General features: G+C 34.7%; 1 pseudogene; it reads right to left on the bottom strand.

Annotated features, from left to right (window-relative positions):
* Positions 1 to 2,234: 2,234 nt before the first annotated feature.
* Positions 2,235 to 5,499, bottom strand: LOC149188213 (serine carboxypeptidase 1-like; annotated as a pseudogene).
* Positions 5,500 to 23,507: the final 18,008 nt, after the last annotated feature.

Genomic DNA, 23,507 nt, shown 5'->3' with positions numbered 1-23,507 from the left:
ATAGAGGTTTCATAGTTAAGGTTTCTTGTACATATTGGCCTTCTTTTCTGGATTATAGTTTTGTTTTGTTGGGCGTAAACATGAGTGCGTTGAAAGAGGGGACCAACATCTCCTCCTTCAAAAACATTGTTGCAAGTTCCCTTTCAAGTTCAATCAGATATGGTAAACCAAGAGTTTCATCCCCTGTTTTTGGGGTGCAATGGCAAACCAGTTTGCTTTAGGATTCCTAAAGCTCCTCAAAACCCTACTTTTATACTTCCACCCAAATGTCTGGAGGATCATCGTAGACGAATGAAAGCCTTGCTTTCATTTGTAAATTGATTGGCAGTTGGCCTATAGAGAAAGAACTAAAATACCACAGCCTGTGTATTGGTCAATGTTCATTGTTGCCACTTTAGCAGCCATTGTAGCCAGTCAAGCATTGATTACAACAACATTCTCAATCATAAAACAGTCCATGGCTCTTAGCTACTTCCCTCGAGCTTATTTTCCACCACAGGGATGAAAAATGTTGCCTTATTTCATATCATAATGTACTGATATTCAGTATATAATGAAAATTCTAAGCATTTACCATGTTTTAAATATGCATTCATTTTTAAATTTATGGTAGATTATCTATGTTTTTATTTAGCAGACATGTTGCTCATCAATCTAGGGTGGAGACTAATGAGCATGTATGACCTTTGAGTCTATATAGACCATACGTATGAATCATGATTTGAAATCTTGGCATTGTAGAAGAAGAATACCAAAGTTCTGTGATTTTTAGGTTATCATTAGATAGGTAAAAGATGGACAAGATGTCACAATGTGTTTTTAAATTACGTTTTGGAAGAGGTAAAAGTTTTGAGAGCATTTTTAATTTACTTCAGTTTTGATAGTGGATATGTGAGCTGGGCTATATGGAGTTAATTAGAGCTATTTAATCGTGCTCATTGTTTGGTGAATTTGAGATTCAAAGTTTGTCTACCAAATGTTTTACAACAAATTGACAACATTGGCTAGCTTGCTGCTTGAATCTGCATCAGCTCTTGAAACATCACCACTTATGGATTACCAGCGGAGAATAATAACATATATATGGTTAGATATTTTATTTTTCTTACTTATATTGTTACTGGTCTTGATGGTGTTGTTTTGGTTGTGGCGAATTTTAAGAAGAATTGATCACGCTCCTTTGGAAGTGCCAGCCTTTGATGCTCAATTGTGATGTAAAATATAGGAAGATAGAAACCTTTGCATTGTTGTATTGATAATATGTTGTTTTTATTGACTTTTGGGACTTGGGAAAACTTGTTTCCTTCACTGGTGAGAATATTAGAAGGATAATCTATGACAAATAGTGCACGGGACATCGTTTACACAAAATATTTTGCTTATACTACCCTTCACTCTATTTTTTGTTATCTCTGAAGGCATTTATCTATCATCTGTATTGAATAAGGTACCACAGGGAGGTTGGTGTCCCTTCCTAATTGCAGCAATTTTTCTAACCATAATGTTCTCTTGGAACTATGGAGGGCAGAAAAGTATAAATATTTAGCACGGAGAAAGCTCAGCATAGAAGGTTTGAATGGATTGCTTGCCAGGGTGAATTCACGTGTCCCAGGAATTTGTTTCTTTTGCAGTGACCTTGTTTCCGGCTTACCACTGATTATTGAGAATTATGTAAAGAATGTGGGGTCTCTGCATGAAGTTCTTGTCATTGTCACCATAAGAAAGGTTCTGGTCAAGATAGTGCTTTTCTCAGAGAGATTTATGGTTGGAAAACTAGAGCCGAAGGGTGTATATAAATGCATAGCCCAATATGAGTACCAGTCTATGTTCCCACCAACACGCAATGCTGCATCTCCATCACTCTAGAATAGAAACTTGACGATATTCCCACCAACACGCAATGCTGCATCTCCATCACTCTAGAATAAAAACTTGACATCTGGAATTGCAGAAAAATCATATCAATTGGAAGGCCTAGCTGCAAAGCATTTCTGGGGTGTGTAAAGCAATTTCAACAAAAAACGTCTAGCAGTGGGAAACATTCTAGGGTACTTGATGTTGTACTAGCTTAAAATTATAATTAAATTAAATCAAAACTTTATTCTGAAATAATATAAAATTAGTATAAACCTGACTTACAGTGATGGGGGCTTACATAAACAATGTCGTGCTGTTCCAAAGTTGGGATTCCTCAATGTTTGACATTAATCAACATGCCATTTGTTCCCTTCCATTCAAAAGTTCAAGTTGGTTTCCTGATCAAGAAAGATCGATTGCATCGCGTGAGGAGCAGGGGACCTATTGCACTTTACCACAGCAGGGCATTGCCTATCCTGGTAAGCATGTTGTAGACGAACCGCCAGACTAGAGATTCTGCTCGTTGATCCAACAACCTGATCAATTATTTCTAATTTTTCATCCCTCTTGGTTAGGAGTTTTTTATTACCTATGCTTTCTGGCTTCTCAGAAAGGGGGTGACAAACGGGTTCAAGAATATTGGCATGGTTGATTCCCATCAAAACCTATTTTTCAAAAGACCAAATCAGGATTAATTTGCAAGGAATAATGTTAAGTCCTGAATTTAGCAAAATCAACTGTTGTGATAGAAGTTAGGAAAAGGACTACAAGGATTACCTTCGACACTTCTAATAGGTTTGATTCACAAGAAGCATTGGTGGAATACAAATAGCTACTATTGCAAGCCTCCTTTACTGCCTGCACAAACATAAGTATGTAGAAGTTCTATATGAAACAGTTGCTGAAACGCCAACTGATTTACATTCTCTAAACATTAGAGTAAACAACTCGTAAAATAATATCATGTTAGACTAGGATTTGAATGGCATCCCTGGAACTACCATCTGTCTATGGAGAATATATAAATTGTGCCTATGATTTCATGGTCTCTTATTTTAACGTTGCAGGGTACACACCTGGTATAATTCGTCAGAACTAAGTCCCTTTCCATGTGCAAAAGGCACCTCTGAGTTGTCAAATACTTGATCTGCCATCCCATTTCCAACCAGATAACCCTGAAAAACTAGCCATGCAAGAAGTCAGACCATGAGACCATCTAGTAAAATTCCTAACGAACATAATGCTGTTCATAGTCACCAACATATTTTGGAGAGGCCTGAATAAAGAAAGCTATGGATTTTAATTATTAGCAAAAAGTTTTGACCTTAATGTTCAAGGTTGATTTAATACTTGCTTCATTTCCTGTCATAGCCAGGAAAGAGAGGTTGCAACGGTCAAGCATCAAACTATCAATCATAAAACAAATTGTATTAAGAAAAATACAATGTCTAGAACATATGTTTTCCTGAAATGCAACCTCAAATGAACTTATAGGACTCCTGCTGCCACAAAGAAATTCCAGCCTATTCTAAAAACAGAGAATCCAAGAAGTCAGCTGAATAACAAAACACGGGTCGTGTGTGCTTTACCATTTACTATTTCCTGTACCACCATTGGAATATTAATACCACAATAAGATTCCCCTCTGACATAAAATGGATTAGATAGAAACTCAGGGAGTGCTTCAAACCACTGCATCCAAGATTATAAACAGTATTGAGATTCACAAAAATCTATACACTTGTAAAATATTTTTTTTGTAGCGTGATAAAACTGAAAACCTTTATGAGGAAAGTATGTATATCTGGAGCAGCCTTAAAATCTCCAGTCTTGTAATCTGTAGTTGTATTGGAGTAAGAAAAACTAGTGCCAACTGGAGAATCAACAAAAAGAATGTTGGAGATCTACATGTGCAAAACCATTCAAGGTTAATCCATTACAACAAAAATTTATACATTCAGTGGTATCCAAGTTAAGTACAAGTTGGATGAGAAACAATTTAATAATGGCAAATTCCAAAGTGATGAAAGCAACAGAACATAAAAGTTGATAACAAAGATGCTTTATCAGTGACATAATCAAGTATGCTCACTTGACGAATGTTTGAAAGAGGGAAAAAAATTTGGTGCCCTAATTGAAAACATTTCATTATAACCATAGTGGCAAAGGCAGGAGCCTTGAATGCCAACCTTAGTCCAGGAGTGTGGATTGGGGATGAGTGTGGGCAAACTCCCAGAATTGTTACTGAGATCAAAACTCATTGGACCTCCAATAGGAGAAAAACTTTGGGATAAATATTAGAAGATCTCTATCATTTTATTTTACAGATTTCTAAAAATCACTATTATGTTCTGTTTTTCTATACACAAGGATTCCATCAAAATAGCCTCCCACCCTGCCTAGCCTTGCAAGTCTGGCAAGTCCATTATCTTTTCACGATCAATGCTGAACATTGAATAGGTAATGTTTCAAGCGTATGAATCCATAATTTATTGATTTTCGTTATTCTTTGGTTTACAATGATATCTTAGTATTGCATAAGCCTAATTATAACAACAGTTGACTCAGTTTTGGGTGCCAATTCCAACAACATGGGTAAAAGTGAGCTTAAAGTTAGCCATTTGAACAAGCCGTTCCCATGGCTAGATTACACAATTTGAAAACTTAATATGTACAAGATCAAAATTCATTCAGTAAAAAGCAACTTTGAGCATTGAAACATACAATAAGAGCAAGAATTCCCATAGCTGACCAATCTCATAGACAAATCTAGTGAAACCGGTGCAACCAGGACCTCCCTAAAGCCAAAGAAGAAGTGGATCATTTGCTGGATTAATTTCTAACTTCACAAAATAGTAGAAAAGTTCTCTTCCATTGGCCTCACTAACTGTCACATACCTGCATGACTATGAAGAAAACACAAAGATTTTCATGCAGTTAATTGGTCATCCAATAGAATATAAGAGTGGTAGAATCACATCTTTAAGCACTCCATATAACAATTTTCGCTCCTACTCTTTTACATATTTTGAACTCTCCATTCCACAATTTTGACTTTAATATTTTTTAGCTTCAATTGCCACCAAATTTATTAAGTATCCATAGAAATTAAACTATGTTCAAACATATTCACAGTCTGTGCATAACAATTAGAGATCTGTATATCTTTTATGTTTTTTTGTGTTTCTTTGTCATATAAGCATGCATTCTACAAGATATGAACATTCTAAAAGCTATGAACTCTTTGGTTATGTTCTTAATCTTTGCATAAATACACAGCTAATTGTTTATTTACAAATAGGAGCAAATTCATGCATGCAATTTTCGAACATGACTGTGTTAATGAATAAATATTCTTTCCAGTGAAAAATCTGGCACCTTGAATTTGTTACTTTTAATTAGTGTTACATTTGAACATGGACTTTATTCATGAATAATATACTTTACCTTGGATAGATATGGCACTTACCCAACATATATCTCATAACTAATATTGCCATGATATCCTGGAAAGGACTCCACTCTGGCATTTGCAGGTGCTGCCTTGCAATTCAGCTGAAGTGAGGTGAAAATCAGAGATATAATTACATGGGTAGTGAATAAATTAACCACAAATTGCATGGACTTCGTCAGGGAAGACATTGTTATGGAAATACACCCAACCTCACTGCAATTAAAAAGAAAATAGTGTGTCTATACATATATATTTCTCGAGTGCACTTCTAATAGGCTTCGAAATGCTTTGATATATATGGACAGTTCATTAAAGACATCGATAATTCTTATTTAAAATGATTCAGCTATTTTCATGACTCATTTGAACATTTAAAGATTATGTCAAATCATACGTATCTCTATCAGTGTGAATATGCTCAAGCTAAGTCAATAGAATATTTTCTGCATTGCCCCTTCAAGATGATCAAACGTTATCTTCTCTATCTGCCATTCATTTTAGCCCGCTAGCCGGTGTAAAGACTTCTTGTTGTATCCATGTAATGCCTGGAAAATAGCATCCACGACCATATCCTGGAGCTTATCCAATTGCCGATTTTCTGAATATTTGGTAATTGGATGGACAAGGATATGGGCACGGTTAAAAATTTCATGGTTTTTATGTCCGCCATATTATTAAATATTTGGGGAATCTGCAATTCAGATAAAACACTTAGTCAAAAATTTAACTGTGCTTCCAAATATTTGGGGAATCTGCAATCGAAATAAAAAACGCTGTCAAATATTTAACTACTCCCCTAAATATTCGGGCAATCTGCAATCAAGATACCATACAAGGCTGAACCCAAATCCAAAAGTGAGAAGACTAATTAAGTTTTTGGAAAGAGGATCCACAGTGGATATTTATGCCATGGGATGCTAGGCAAGCTACATAATTTCTGATAACCAGTTCCTCATTATTAAGATTTTCATAGTTGGAAATCATGTTTTGTCTTTGTATCGAAATGAATGGAACTGAGAGCCATGAATTTCACCTAGAGTACTCAGAGAAGCATTTTGAATACATTGGTGTTTCATCTAGAGTTTAAGTACTTGGTACAAGTAAAGTTAGCTTCATGTTCTCACCCATAATGATTGCCTGGTTCATGACCAACATCATGATAGGACAGTATAATATTGTGAAATATTATCCTGGAGCATTCAAGGCATTCAACCCATATTATATATACTATTACTTTCATGAATATCAATAATAAGGATGGGTGATGCTTGGAGGTGTAGTCTTATGTATAAGATTGATTATTCGCATGATGATATGTGTCTCATTTTATCATATAGTATACTTGGAACTGTTTTCTAACTCAATTGATAAATCCATATCAATGATTTTCTCAAACAAAATTCGTAACTTCATCCTAATTATTTATGTTAAAATACAAATAGAAACACTAACATCAGTGCTTTGTTCTGACTGGATCCATGTGCCAAGGCCATGTTTGCAGACTTGGGCCATTTCAACAGGAAATAAATCCAGGTCCAAGCTATATGTCAAGGATAGAATTATTAGTATTTCATCATACCTGCGTGCTTCATCCTCAAGTTTTAGTACCATAATGAAAACTTTGGGTTTTTTGTTGCAGCTTGCTTTCTGTGTGTTGGTTTACCCATCTCTGCTTATAACATATACGAGATAAGTGACTTATTTGATAAAAAACCCAGGGGTCATAGGCTCTACATTTTACAAAGCAATACTACAGCCTGTGTATTTGTCAATGTTCATTGTTACCACTTTAGCAGCCATTGTAGGCAGTCAAGCATTGATTACAACAACATTCTCAATCATAAAACAGTCCATGGCTCTTAGCTGCTTCCGTCGATCTTATTTTCCACCACAGGGATGAAAAATGTTTCCTTATTTCATATCATAATGTACTGATATTCAGTATATAATGAAAATTCTAAGCATTTACTATGTTTTAAATATCCATTCATTTTTAAATTTATGGTATATTATCTACGTATGAATCATGATTTGAAATCTTGGCATTGTAGAAGAAGAATACCAAAGTTTTGTGATTTTTAGGTTATCATTAGATAGGTAAAAGATGGACAAGATGTCACAATGTGTTTTTAAATTATGTTTTGGAAGAGATAAAAGTTTTGATAGCGTTTTCAATTTACTTCAGTTTTGATAGTGGATATGTGAGCTGGGCTATATGGAGATAATTAGAGCTATTTAATCCTACTCATTGTTTGGTGAATTTGAGATTCAAAGTTTGTCTACCAAATGTTTTACAGCAAATTGACAACATTGGCTAGCTTGCTGCTTGAATCTGCATCAGCTCTTGAAACGTCACCACTTATGGATTACCAGCAGAGAATAATAGCATATATATGGTTAGATATTTTATTTTTCTTACTTATATTGTTACTGGTCTTGATGGTGTTGTTTTGGTTGTGGCGAATTTTAAGAAGAATTGATCACGCTCCTTTGGAAGTGCCAGCCCTTGATGCTCAGTTGTGATGTAAAATATAGGAAGATAGAAACCTTTGCATTGTTGTATTGATAATATGTTGTTTTTATTGACTTTTGGGGCTTGGAAAAACTTGTTTCCTTCACTGGTGAGAATATTAGAAGGATAATCTATGACAAATAGTGCACGGGACATCGTTTACACAAAATATTTTGCTTATACTACCCTTCACTCTGTTTTTTGCTATCTATGAAGCCATTTATCTATCATCTGTATTGAATAAAATACTACAAGGAAGTTGGTGTCCCTTCCTAATTGCAGTAATTTTTCTGCCCATAATGTTATCTTGGAACTATGGAAGGCAGAAAAGTATAAATATTTAGCATGGAGAAAACTCAGCATAGAAGGTTTGAATGGATTGCTTGCCAGGGTGAATTCACGTGTACCAGGAATTTGTTTCTTCTGCAGTGACCTTATTTCCGGCTTACCACCGATTATTGAGAATTATGTAAAGAATGTGGGGTCTCTGCACGAAATTCTTGTCATTGTCACCATACAAAGGGTTCACGTCAATACAGTGCTTTTGTTAGAGAGATTTATGGTTGGAAAACTAGAGCCAAAGGGTGTATATAAATGCATAGCCCAATATGAGTACCAATCTATGTGTTACAGCCCAAGCCACCAAACAACACTTTTCCCATGTTGGGTCCCTTCAAATTCTGAATCTAAGAAGCTCTATAGAAGCAATAAAATGAAAATGATACCTAGAAAATCACTCTTCTTGCCTAAGCCACCAATCCTAGCAAGGCATAAGGAGGACCAACGATAATTATAAGGATCGCATGCTTCCCCTATACTCTCTATTGCTTTATGATCCAATATGTTTCTCATCTTATCTTTCCATTTTGTTTTGAATGTGGAGTCTTTACAGCCTGCAATATAGTATGCTATAAGCCCCTGTAGCAATATTCAAAATGTGGCTATAGTTGCTTTACAGTATCTGTAGATGAGGGTATGCCCCCTTTGTCTGCTACGGCGGAGAGTTGGGCTCTTGCTATGAGTACCTCATAAAACTCACCCTCATATGTCAGTTGCAGTGTCTTATTTGGGGACAAGAACACAGGTCCTTCAGTTGTGGCCATGGTTTTAATACCAATCCACTTTTGACTTCTTCCTTGCTTGGTAGCAATTTATAGAAAACCCTATACCCCAACAACCAGTGTGTTCAAAACTCGTTCATATCAGACACTAATATATGTAGGGTTTTCAATTGGGCATCTCTGAAATTTTGGAAAAGAAATTGAAGCATTTAGCAAGTTTTGGCCTACTACTCATAAACATCAATCCGAAAAAGGGGTATGTGTTGTAGTATTTGTAAATGAGTAAACATTTAAATTTAGTTTTATATGAAAAAAAGATTTAGTATGCATAATGAAACATTAAATTAAAATAATAATAATAAAATGGTTTAATTGACATCTCATATGAAGTTAGTAGTGAAAAATGTCATTTTAATAGAGTTTTGGCAAGTTAAGGAATTTGCGCATCCCTATATTTACGAAAATTTCATGAGAGTTGAATTGAGATATTAAAAACACATTCGAGGTTTTATCCAAAAGAAAGTTCATGACATCTCATATGAAGTTAGTAGTGAAAAATGTCATTTTAATAAAGTTCTGGCAAGTTAAGGAATTTGTGCATCCCTATATTTACGAAAATTTCACTGAGAGTTTGATTTCAGCAAGGAGTTTGATGGCTTTCACTTGTATTTTTCGAAACACCTTGCTGAAAGAACCATGTAGTAGGAAAAGGACATTTAATTTTTACTCTCACGATGGTTTGTGACAACTAACGACCTTGTGTGCCCTCTTTAAAAGTGACAATTCATTCTTAAATATGTAACATATGGAAAAACAAAATCTCCAAATACCAAAAAAACTTAAAATAATGTACAAAAATATGTTCACATAAACAACAACTGCTACATGAATAATGGATAACCTCTATATGAAATTAACTATAATTCATTATCATCCACCCTTGTTTTCAATAATGTCCATTCACATGTTGCTATTCTTCCACACGCTACTATTACTTATCCATATTCAAAACACACATCACTAATAGTTTCAAGTGTAACTCAATATCATCCACCCTTGCGTTCAACAATGTCCATTCACATGTCACTATTCTTCTACAAACTATTATTTATAAAATATCTATATTCAACACACACATAACTAACAATTTCAATTGCAGCTCTTTATTATCCACCCTTGCTTTCAACAATGCCCATTCACATGTCTCTATTCTTGCACACTCTATACCTTACAACATTTCCTTTGCAACATCAAGTGCAAATGCTAGTTATAAATATTTTTAATTCAAATCCAGTCCCTATTTTTTGTTTTCTCTGTATAAAATGAATTTATTAAAAAAACTTTAATTATCTTTGACCAACTTTCAGCCACGCTCTCAATATGTAGTCTTCAAGTTTAGATTTCCAAAATCCCTATTTAACTTTTCTCATACAAATCGCTAAGTTCCATTATGTATTTCAAAATAGAAATAAAGAATAAAAACATGACTTCCCTCAATAGCTTGTGCGTTGACATAGAGATGAATGTAAAGAGAGATATTGTTTAATGACAATGATTACGTTGGGAAATAAAAGATTAGTTATGAGTTTAAATCTTTGATACGCGAAACTTATTTTAAAATATGTTATGTAGTAGCTCATTGCCTTAAGTTTATAGAGATTGATGTTACCAAACCTAAAAGGCAAGGTAATATAAGGTTTACATGGTAGAAGGACACTATGTAACACAACTATAACTTTACAAATAGAAGGTAAGGTAATATAAGGTTTAACTTTACAAATAAAACGTTAGGTAATATAAGGTTTACATGGTGGAAGGACACTACGTAACAGAACTATAACTTTATAAGAAGAGATATATGGTTTTTATATGAATAATGTCATGATCGAACTATTTATCAATCTAAATAACTACGTAAACATGGATAGTTGATATACAATATGTTATTATACAAGATGCTATTTATTACGCTGAGGGTATTTCTTAAAAAAATTAATTGTTTCGTAAGTAAGGAAAATGTCTGATATTTAAATATCTGTTTTCACCAAATCATTTGAAGTGGGCTAGTTTTCTTTGAATAAATGTGATAAATTTTTGTGCGTTTACATATAGAAACAGAAAATAGTTGTATAAATTGCTAGTTAACCAAAAATAGTTATCATATCTATTAGTTTGATCCTACTATTTAAAAAAATTTAATTAATTGTCTATATAAATTGCTATATAAATATGGATTGGCCCTAGAGTTGCTCTACAACCTACAACCCAGTATAGGGTATATGTGTAGACTTTAGATGTGAGATGTTAGATATAAATATTTTTTAAATTCAATTTTTTAGTTTTAATTTTGTTTTTATTAATACCATGACTTATCAATACCACATACTCAAAAATTATAACTCATTTCAAAATACAAAAAAAATATAATACTTTATTTGAATGTGACTTTATAACACTTGTTATTTTAAAACATAGTAATTTCAATTAAAAAAATACAATATAACAAGATTCTTAACCATGCATATTCAATGCCAATTTACCATGGATATTCTTAACTTCTAAATAGCTTTGTTACAATACCATGGTCATAAAAATATCACTTGGGCAATAACCATAACTCATTTGAAAATCAAAATATTTCATAAAAATTTTATTTTAAGTTTACTTTATAGCATTTTTCAAATTAAATCTAAAAGCAAAAAGCTATGTTGTAGTGGTGTAAATGTTCATAAACGTTTACCTGCTGGGTCAATTAAAAAATAATAACAAGTTAAAATTGTTTTCCTTGATAAATCCTTTCCAACTGAGAAGAAATGTTCCAATAACATATAAACATTTTTATTATTTTAAAATAAAATAAAATATAAAATTAATAATTATAATTATAAATATAATTATAATTAATACTAAAGTAGATTATTTTAACTACGGATTTAACTACGGATTTATTAAGAGGAAAGACATAAAAAAATTTGAAATACAAATTTCTTTTAAAACAAAAGGGATTTGCTCCCTCTACTACTTACTACTTATCTAAACAGTCTACTTACTACTTATCTAAACAGTAAAATATAATAGTCTAACTAACTAAACGATGAATTTGTAATGAATAGTTACGTTAAATCGATTGTTAACCCACAATGGGCCAGCTATGAATATGTAAGGAAGATACGTCAGGGATAAGCAAGCAGTGAATTTGCAACGGAAGTATGTCATGGAGCGCTCTGCAAGGTCTGTATAAATTAGAAAGAGTACATGATATTTATTATTATGTTTTATAGCAGCGGGGCACCATGTGATCGAACTGCAATTATAAACATATAGACCTCCAAATAATTCCAAAAGCCCAGCAAAGCTCTGCAATGATGTATAGGGTTCATATTATAAGTCCAAGATGCCAACTAACTTATTCACTCATCAAGTCAGGAATCTTTGTACAACCAAAGTTGATCATGTGAATAGAGTTAACATCTTGCGATGGATTCCCGTGACTAGGTGCTATATAAAGAGATCTCGCGCCAATTGGGCACACAGCAATTGTCCAATTCATAAACCGTGTATTATATCGGCTGGAGCTGATCTTGCTCTAAGAAAGATGAGGGCTTCCAACGTCTTACTTTTGATTGTGTGTTTTTCCTTGGTAGTAGAGTTCTGGAATGCAGAAGCCCGGCCTGGTATATATGAAGATGAGAAAGTGACTGCTACGATCACTATTGGTATTACTACTGGCGGCCCCAGCCCTCGTTCCAACATTACTTCCACCCCTTCTGCTGGAGAAAAAACTGAAAAGCCCGATGCCAGCATGGTTGAAAATCATCAAAGGATTAAACCTTGAATAGAGAAGCTTAGATCAGTGGTGTTATATTTTTATCGATTCTTTGTTGTCATATATTTTACTGGATTAGCCCGGGGTCTTTAAGATTAGCATTTCGCTATTAAATAAAGTTGCGAAATTAGCCTTAACGGTAGCCTCGGGCATTAAATAAGGTTTGCGTTTTCGCAGTAATGTGCGTCCGACTACTGGCCGAGAGATGGGTCACCCATCTCCTGTCAAGATTTGGATATTGAAAATTATCATTGTGTTCCTGTGTAGCTGAATATTACCGTATTTCCATCGAGTAGCTTCCGTATAGTAGGGCATTATTGTATTGAGAAATATTGCAGTTGGAAATGTTCTCATTGTTGTCCTTTGAGCTGTGAGAAATAAGACTGCTCTCAATAATATGATGATGTTGGCGTAACTCACCGACCAATCCTATCCATCTCACTGGTGCTATCATTTTAATAATACCTGATAATATAAAGAAAAATAATACCAATGCTAACCACTATTGCAAGGGGTTAATATTGGGGTTGGGTTGTGGTCCTACTATATCATGGGAAGAAAGTATACTTTAACATATTAAAGTATATAAAGTTGTATATAACACTATAAAGTTGAGAAGTGATTTAAAAAAAATAAAAATAATACGGATATATATTATATTTAAGAAAAGAAAAGGACTTATTACCAAAATAACCTAATAAATTGAGTTAATATAAAATATAAATAAAATAATATACGTTAAAATAAATTTACTTAATTATGTTTATGTATTTGTGATAGAAACCTCATAGTTAAAAGGGATTATTATAGGTATTTATACAATTATGAAGGACATAGTGTAAAAAATTGAAATGTAAGTGAGAGTTGTCATCATCAACATATATTTTAATGGAAAAAGATGGTGATTTTATAAGATTGGTATCTTTTTTTTTTCTCTAAAATATAATTGATATGCTTATGCTAGCTAAGAGGATAATATGTAAAGAATAGAATATTTTTAAAACAATTTTGTATACTTGTAGATAGTAGAGCGTTCTTGTGTTACAGTTTTTTTCCATAATTTTTAATGTTATATATATAGATAGAGAAAGAGAATTAATCCATAAACTAACTAGGTTGAGTTTAATGCCGGTTTATGAGGGTATTAAAGTAATCATTAATTTACTTTTAATGAATATGCCTTTTTCCCTAATAATGTGCGTTCTTTTTCAATTACAAAACAAATCGACCAATTAAATGTTATAAATACCTTTGTTAGAAATGTGATATATATCAAATGAAAATAAGATTAAAGTAAAAATATAAAAAATATTTTTTCAAAAATATATATGTTTGGAATATCCACATAGGTATGTGTAAGTTTGTGCACTTACATTAGCAACGAAAGTGTGAAGTATGTATAGAAACATGGTTGAAAATTAGAAATTGGTAAGAATGGGTTTCCTATTAGGAAGTTGTAAAACTAGATGTGTTTTTGTTTATGCAAACCAAAAGAAATTTTTGTCATTCTAAACATAAAATTAAAAAAACTACCTCCTGCACCATGTAGCTATAAAAATGTGATCCCACCAAACATTATTTTAATTTAATAATGAGTTTACATTAAAACGACATGCATTTATCTCAATAATTCACAAATTCTTCAATAATGTTCACATGTAATGAGCACACTTTTCAATAATGCACACATGTTGTTATAGTGAGTACACATTTTTGCTTCCATCACTAACTCATTCTATCACCATCCCTAACAAGTTTATCTTCTTCCTCCTCCCCCATTTTCCCTAAACCTTCCCCCCACCTTTCCCCCCCTCTCTGTCTCTCTCACTCTCCCCTCTCTCTTGCCCCCCCCCCCCCGTCCTCCCCCAAAACACTCTCCCCAGTAACCCTCCCATTTGTTCCTTTCCATACTTCTCTCTCTTTCTCTCCCTATTCTGCACTCGTATCTACCTTTTTCTTTCCTCATATCTCACTCTCTCCTGATCCCCAAATATATCTCTCCCTCTCCCACATTCCCCCTATGCCTTCTTTCCACACACCTCTCTCTCTCCCATTCAACAATCACCCCCCTTTATATCACTTTCCCTATCTTGTTCTATATTTATCCCTCCCCTTATCCCTACTTCTATCTCTATCTCACATTAGCTATCAAACCCCTCTCATTTTTTCTTTCCCCATCTCTTTCTCTCCCTCTCCCTATCTATTTCTCTCCCTCTCGCTCTCCATTTCTCTCCCATTTCCCTATTTCGTCTTTTGTTTCTTACCTACCCCATCACTCCCTACCCCCACATGGCACACACACACATAAAATATTCAAGAAAAAATATTTAGAGAATAATCTAGTGCCATGTTTTAGTTATAGGAGAAGAAATGGAAATTATAAAGAGAATCTCAAAATGCATCATGCATTAAACTTCCTTCCAGGATTAACTAAGATTATCTAAACCAAAAGAAACTTGTACTCTACTAAAGGATAATGAAAGTTATTGAAACTAAAATGAAAATGTAATTCTTTTAGGAAAGAAACTCACTTGGATAAGGAAAAACCTTAAACTAAGAATAAAATGATAATCATGAAATAATGAACTCGCTGGCAACAGAAAACAAATCATTCTTCTTATGGAAAGAAATAGCTCGCTCCTTACGAATTAGAGTATACTAGAAAAAAAGGAAATTAACTTTTGATTGAAATAAAATAGCTCTTAGACGGACCAATTTTCATATAAAATGAGATGTATTGCTAATTCATAAATGATAGATAATCAAGTTATAATTATTCTAATGTTGGGCTTTAAGCATAGCATGAATGGAAGTGGAAAGGCATTCAATTGGTTTCTATGATTCTATTTCCAGGAGACAAGCATGAACCATTTTGCACACTATTTACTCAACCATACTCAACCATATTAGTATAAATTATTTTCATCAACTGTTATAATATAATATATTCAAAATCTATGATTATTGAATACAATTTTACGACATAGAAAAACACTTAATATTTTACCCATAAATACTATCAATACATCCTTCAAATACAAAAATCTCCATTGAAAACTTACATTTCGTTGAGTACTCATACATGTGGAAACATAACTAATCAAAAGGAAACTACCAAATTTAACAAAACGCAATACTACCTTGTCACGAAGGGTGTCGTAACCCTCTATATGATGTACTAGAAAAGTGAATCGTGGATTCTTTGATTAAATCCTCATTCACACCACAATGGAGGAAACACAATTCATATTGATTTTTGTATTGGTACAAAATTGTTTTATAGTGTTATGGCATTACGATGCAAATTTTTCGCTCTGAATTCCCCTAAAATTGAGAGGGAGTGGTTCTTATACACCTTCTTGGCTATCTAACCATACAAAATATATCTTTGACCAATCTTGTGAATCGAGAATTCTTAAGATGTTTTATGTTTTAATTAAATAAGAATCTAGTTTCAACAACCATCTCAATATAATACAAGGTTTCCTTTTACTACATTATGTCTGCATCATCTATTACAACAGCATATATCTACAAGAATGATCTAAGGGTGTTTCTAATTGCTCCTAACAATATACCCCATGGTTTTTGCATAAGCATTATATTTTGCATGATATGGTAAGAGTAGCAATGCCCTATGCCACAACAATCTAGAATAGTACCTTCACAAGAAACTTTCATGAGTTAGTGTAAAAACTACAACTTTTGTCAAATACACTACCATAGTTCAATAAATCAAGGTAAAATGTGGGGAATGCATACATTAGAAAAAATATATCATTATAGACAATGGTGTGCTTGAAAATGGTTGTAATGGATGGTGTTGTAGCTAAAATTAATTTATTCATGTATTTATGGGCTGCTAATTTGTAAGAATTATGAAGCCCGGAATTTCCAAAACTATAAATTCAATGTTCTTTTAAGAGTTTAGTCATGGTAATAAATTCATTTATTAATGAAAAGTAGTCTAATTCAATATGGTGTACAAATTATCACAATATTTATGAGGTATTGATCTAATCGCTTATAAGAGCAATGATTTGGTGGATCTCTTTCATTTTAGAGCCGTAACATGCATGATTTTTAATCTAAAAATTGGTCTAAAAAAGGTTAAATCATCTTTGAGACACCCATACTAATGACATCCATTTTGAAATCCTTCAACAAAAATTGAAATGATCTCACCAAAAACAAAAACCACTCATGGTATTCAATTGTCAATGTGTCCTATATTTAATGAGGTAGATGGAAGTACATACAATTGGACGAGTTGTGGATTAAAACATATCAAGGGCAAGAAAAACTAAATGAATTTATACTGTTACTGCCATTTATTTGGAACCTCATCTATTTTTCTAAATATTATGTAGCTAGGAATTGAAACAAGAAGGATTTACCCAATATTTTTTGAATTTTGGGGTGATTTATCTAGGTAATTAAACTTTTCCATATTTTAACCCTATTAGCAAAAGAGGACATCAATTTGGTTCAAATATGGAAACTAGGAAAATGAATAACCATTTCAAAAAAGTAACTCTTGAAAATGACTCACTCAAAGATTTTATCAACCACGACAAATATGCTTTCAAAATATTTTTGTAAAACCACCTAGCACTAATTGGTGTATGTAACTAGCATATTGGGACTTTTTAAAGGCAAAAATTCCTTCATATGAGGCCTCAAGTTGGGTTTTTTTAGAAAAAAATTATAATATTATGTTTTTTCACCTATTTTTCCAAGAAAATATGTCATAAGGCTTTTAAAGTAATACCCCATCAATCCCCAAAGTCCAAACTGAGATCTGAGCACTTTCGAAAATAGCCTAAGAAAAAGCATACATTTCAGCCTTTTTTACAAAGAAAGTTTAGATATGATATTTTTTCACTTTTTGAGGGAAAGGACACCACCGCCATGTCTCTAATTATCATCCTCATTGATCCAATCAAGTATAATTTCAATCCCAACGCTTTAAAAAATTGGCATTTTTGTAGCCATTAGTTTCTTGCCTCCTTGCCCAAGCCATGACTTCACCTTTCCATTTTCATTTTTCCACCATGTTTGCGAGAAAAACACTCTAAATTTATTCCCATGAAGTATCCAAAGTGGTCATACTGCCAAGAAATGTTTATTTTATGCAGTCTGCGTGACTACTACGAGAAACATTGTTTAATGTAGGAGCCTTTAAGGGCCAAAAAAAGCCACCATTTACCATCACAAATTAAAGTATAAAGGCTAGGAGGGACTTAACATCAACAAATTAACTAAACAAGGACCTGTTGACGGTGCTGGACCCGCCAAAATGTCAGGAGATCTCACTAGTAAGAAGTCCCAACTAGACCTCATACCATTTGGTGTAGGGGTCCTAGCAGTAGGTCGCACGGTATCTCCTTGACCATGGTTGTGTGCAGAGGCAAGTAAGATTTCCTTATTGGTATAAAGGATGTGACAGTCAAAGCAAGCCAAGGAAGGTGCATGAATGGTTCTAACACACGGAAAGTGAGGTGAGTGCGCCCCTTGGAAACCTGTGGAAGCACATGGCTTGGAAGGAAACACACAAGTGAAGATGCATCACAAATAGGAAAGAGAGTTAGCTAACAATCCAAAGTGATGGTTAAACCAACAACACATCTCGGTAGGATTCATACATACTTATACAGAAAATTCCATACATGCATGCGTAAGCAAACAAATACATATATCATTAGAGTAAGCAAGATAGATGAAATACACTAGCAACATATGCATGAAATGTGTTGGCTTTGCTATATTAGAAGTGAAAGTTCCAATCATACAAAACTACCATGACCAACCACTAGTCACGATAGCGAAACGTTATTGTCACTGTTTCCTGCTCCTCTAAAGAGATGTACTAGCTCTACACTATGGAGAGTCCAAGGCTCATTACAATATTTATCTAAGATACTCCTATCAGAACCTTGGTTGACCAAAAGCCCTTACAATAAGTTATGAGGTACTATATATAGAAAAAGGGTGGGGTGACCCTTAAAATTCCCCTTTGTGACTATTCACCTACCCTCATGACTCTTCAACTACTCTATGATTGTTACATTCAACTATCGACACTTGAACTTCCACTTTACAAGATGTTACATACACTTTACACATGTACCCATGTGAGAAAAAATAGGCTTGAGCAAGCAATGCAAGACATCACTAAGACTCTAACAGTTGTGGGAATACCAAATCTTCAACATCCTTATGATGATCGATGGTGGTGAACTGATGTCAAGCTTGGTCATCCATGATGGTGTCCACGCGCTCAATGATGACATCGTATTGAAAGCGAACTCTTGCCTCCGTTCCAACTCATCTGATAACATGCACATCATCGTCTTGAGTGCAATTAGACTAGAAACATATTGATGCATATTGTCCGTGATGATCTCCAAGTGTGTGTTGGTGACCATATGCATCAAGTTATCGAAATACATGTTCAGCTCCAGTCGGAATTGCTTCCTGTCTTCGCCTCGGTGACTGTGCTAATGGGTGGGATCGCATGCATGGGCATAATGACATGCATGTTGTTGAACACCCTTGCATGTGATTGAGGACACTGCTCAACCTATTTGCTCCGTGCCAGCTATTGGGTTGGGTCTATAACCTGTATGGGCATAGTTTTACCAGTCTGTGGATGTTACACCTCCTGTTGTCCCTCTTCCTGTTACAACTCCATCTCTCATTTGTGCAGCTCTTGTTCCTCCTTGAGTTGCTGCTTTAGAACCTGTAACTCCTTTATTTCTCTCTCTGCCTTTGCGCGATCCTGTTGTCACGCTGTCACCTCATAAACTCAATATGCAAAGCACCTTTCATCACAAGTAGATTTGCTTGAACTCGCAACTTTACTCTGCCTCTGCACTGTCAACAAACTTCCTCTTGCATTTGTCGCATGCAAGTCTCCTCATTGTGATGCCATTGCCATTTCATCTTGATATCCTTGTCTATGAACAACTTGATGTCCTCATGGATAGGCAAGTTCATAGACACTTGATTGACTGCATCCCCAGTTGCACTCTCAATGATGTCTTCAACTCTTCTCTCCTAGAAGCCATTGTACCTCTATTTCTGATAGGTAAAAGAACACCTGCGATACCTAGAGACATATCAACACTCATGACAGGCAAGATTTCAGTCGAAAACACAAACACACTGGAGGAATGACATGCAACATACCTGTGTGACTATTTGTGAAGATTGCGCAATTTTCACTGGGAGGCTGGGAGACTAACTACCACAACTGCGCAAGGCACAGTCTGGGCTTTCAGGAGGCTCACTGAATTCTAGAACTCCACAATGCACAGTCCAACCTAGCCTGTTGAGTGCTGAGATTTTACAATGTGCAATTTCAGCTGGCAAGTCATGCGGGCCCAGGGACTGCATTGCGCAATTTTCTGGGCCAGCAGACACTGCCTCTTAGAATTACACAAGGCAAGTTTGGAGGACAATTTTTGGCCAGGTTTGAGAATTTTCTAGGAGGAAGGCAGAGCCCTCCCTCTCAGAATTGCACAATGCTTTCCGGGCAAGTCAGAGTCTGGGCCAACGTTGCCTAGACTCGTTGACGGGCGACTGAAAACATGAGAAGTCTAAATGCATGGTGAAAATGAGTGTAAACAAGAGTGAATGATAATTCATGCAAACAAAAATGTGCAAGGTTCAAAAAATGGGAAAGACATGCATGTGCGTGAAATGGGTCACTGCAACGGTGGTCGTCAGTGTGAAAATAGTGTCATGCATGTGACAACAGTGAGATGCGAGCAAAAACTGAAACGATGTTTCCACAAGCTAACATACATTAAAACATCAACAAGCACTGATTGAAATGAAGCACACAACACTCACACAAAGAAAAACACAAAAAGTGACAAAAACGCAGCACAATACATGAAAAGAAGACTTACCCTGAAACAGCTAAGCTGAAAGTGCCAAGGACTTCTTGATGCAATGTGGGATGTCATAGATGCAAGGTAGATGTGAGCAATGAGCTCCGCAGTGTCAGGTTCATGAATTCTAATAAGATCAAGGCTATGACGCGTATGCCACAAATCTAGGAAAAGGAGACACTTGTCAAGAGGCTTTTAAAATGAGCTTTGCATACAACCTTCAGCTACTAAAAATAGATCCTTCAAATTTGGTGATGCCTTTTAATGCTACCTTTTGTTATTTTAGGAAGAGAAGTCCATGCATGCAAATCAGTTTTTCTCGGTCTCGGAGGGAACAGGTCAACCTGAAGGCACATGCAATAGCCTTCTTGACTGATAGACGGATTTCCACAATTTATGAGAGGAAATGAGCTAGTTGTCCCAAAGGGATTGCACAATTTCTGGGAGGAGCAGGTGACAGTTGCCTAGAATTGCGCAATCTCTAGGCTTAACTACAGTGTTGGGCCAGATTACGCAATTTTCCCAAGGAAGACTGTCTGATTTCCTTGTGAAATTTATAACTCCAATAGGCTAGCCAGGAGATTTGCGTAATTTATGGGCTGAGTTGCAGTGCTCATCCAAATTGCGCAATTTTTCGAAGGAATCTTGTCTGACACAATTTTGGATCTCAACAATATTTCTAGGAGGTTTGCACAATTTCTCGAGGGAATGTTGGTTCCCCTCTAGAGTTACACAATTTTTTGAGGGCAATGTTCGGCCAGCAACTGGCTCAAGACTGGAATGGTAGCCTATGAAGGGAGTGAAGCAAATTGACATGCACAGGATGGAAAGTTTTTGAAAGATCAATAAAGCCTATGTACTTGATAGTGCAAGACATGATGCTGAGTATGGCTCGTAGGGAGGCTCGAAAATGAAGCTAAGGCAAAATTTTGGAGGGTGGTTATAAGCACTACAATAGCACCACAACAATGAAAGAAGTTTGGATAGTAATGAAAGAAGAATACCTCTAATAACAACAAACCATCAATACACAATCTCTGCCTCCTAAAAACACCTGAAAAACAAGTCTTAAAATCCAAATCTTTAACATTAGAGCTCGATATTTATCAAGCTATGCATAATGAACCCTTTGGATTCCATGAAACAATATGTAATTTATGTTTTATTTGCCTAAGTATCGACGATCACTTCTCGACTAAACAAAGCATCTATCTACCTCAACTCTGACATGACAAGATATAAAGATCCAAAATAAGAGATCTCATGTAAAAAGGTGTATGTTGACTTATGTGGTGATTGGCATGATTTCGTGATCTTGTAATATCATTATTTTAATTTTGTGGTACATGAGACAATTGCTCCTATGTGTTGAGCCCAACAATCAAATCAGATCATCAAATCGAACTAACATCTACCACATCAAATCAAGGAGAAAAAACAAAATAGGTTTACATCTTACAAGGGAGCCACTCCTACAGGATAATTGTTACATAGAAACAAAATTCTACATGAGAGATGTTATAGAAAATAACTACTATAGGGGTGCTAGACAATAATTAATTAATTTCTAGAGGGTATAGAGCAACAAAATAATGTTACATAGGGTTTGTTACAGATAATATGGGCTACAAAATGCTAAATTATCCAAGGGTGACAGGTTTACAAGTATCCATATTGGTCATCACGTCATGCCTCTCTTTTAATTCAAGTTATCCACCATCATTTCTCCCTCTATAAGAAGAAACAACTTTTTGTTAAGTATCTTCAATTCCTAAATTTAGTTATCACAGTAGAATTCAAATTGCTTGTCAATGATGTTCATGAGAATTTGGTGGATAGTACGATGTGTCACGACGAAGAGTCCAAAACCACTACTATAATTGGAAAAGGAGGCCACCAATGTCAAATTTATTCATTTGTTAGAGTTGCTACAAAAATCTCTAGTTCATGTAGTATCTCTTGTTCACCACGAGTCCAATTGTGTTTTTATCTAAAGGGTATTTCCACAAGGGCTAGCAAGCATAATTAAACTTATGAGCGGAAGAAACTGTGTCATACAATTCAAACCCTATCCCCATAGCTAGAGAACATAACTCATAAATTGACAACATGTATAGAGGTTTTAATAAAGGGAATCTTGCCAACACCAATAGGATCCATCAACACGCTCAGATGCACACCATTTTCAAAAATTACAACAGGATGAGATTCTTTTAAAATTTGAAGCGATATTGCAATGGAATTTGCGTTCCACCTACGAAATCTAATTGACTATGAGTTTGGGACAATAGTAAGAGCATTGGAGATCGATTTCAATAAAAATGACCTAAGCAGGATCACTCCCATAGGAGTGCACTAGGGAAAAAGATCAAGAAATGAGGCAGTGAGTGCGAAGAAATATTTATTTTTGAAAGGAGTTAATACACTATGCTACAGGATTATATAAAAAGTGCTACAAAAGCAATCCTGAGTGCTACAAGATTCTATATAGAGTTTAATAAGATTCTATATAGAGTTTTATCGGATTTTGTGTAGAGTGTTATAGGAAGAATATTGAGTGCTACAAGAGGGTAATTCTTCCCAAATTTCCAAAGAACATAGGAAATCATCAGGATAGAGGGTGAGTTACACCTCTGGTTTATACTATTTGACATAAAAATTAAAGGAAAGACATCATTTGTTAGAAGAAAAAACTCTGAAAATTCTACAATCTAAGATTTTATAAAACGATAGAAAATATGATGTGATAAATGAGGCATTGATTGAGCATTTTCTTAAAGTGATGGTGTGGTGAGTAGAAAGGAGTTGATATGTAGATATGAGGGTAGACAGATGAGTATACAAGGTAGACAGTGACACCATAGAATCAGAGGAAAGTGAAGATAGTCAGAAGGAAAAG

Source organism: Pinus tabuliformis, chromosome 3_1, assembly GCF_031772625.1.
Source record: "Pinus tabuliformis cultivar Carrire ecotype Pingquan chromosome 3_1, CPIR1, whole genome shotgun sequence".
Classification (NCBI taxonomy): domain Eukaryota; kingdom Viridiplantae; phylum Streptophyta; class Pinopsida; order Pinales; family Pinaceae; genus Pinus; species Pinus tabuliformis.
The sequence above is the reverse complement of the archived record's forward strand: the minus strand, read 5'-3'. Positions and strand labels throughout refer to the sequence as shown.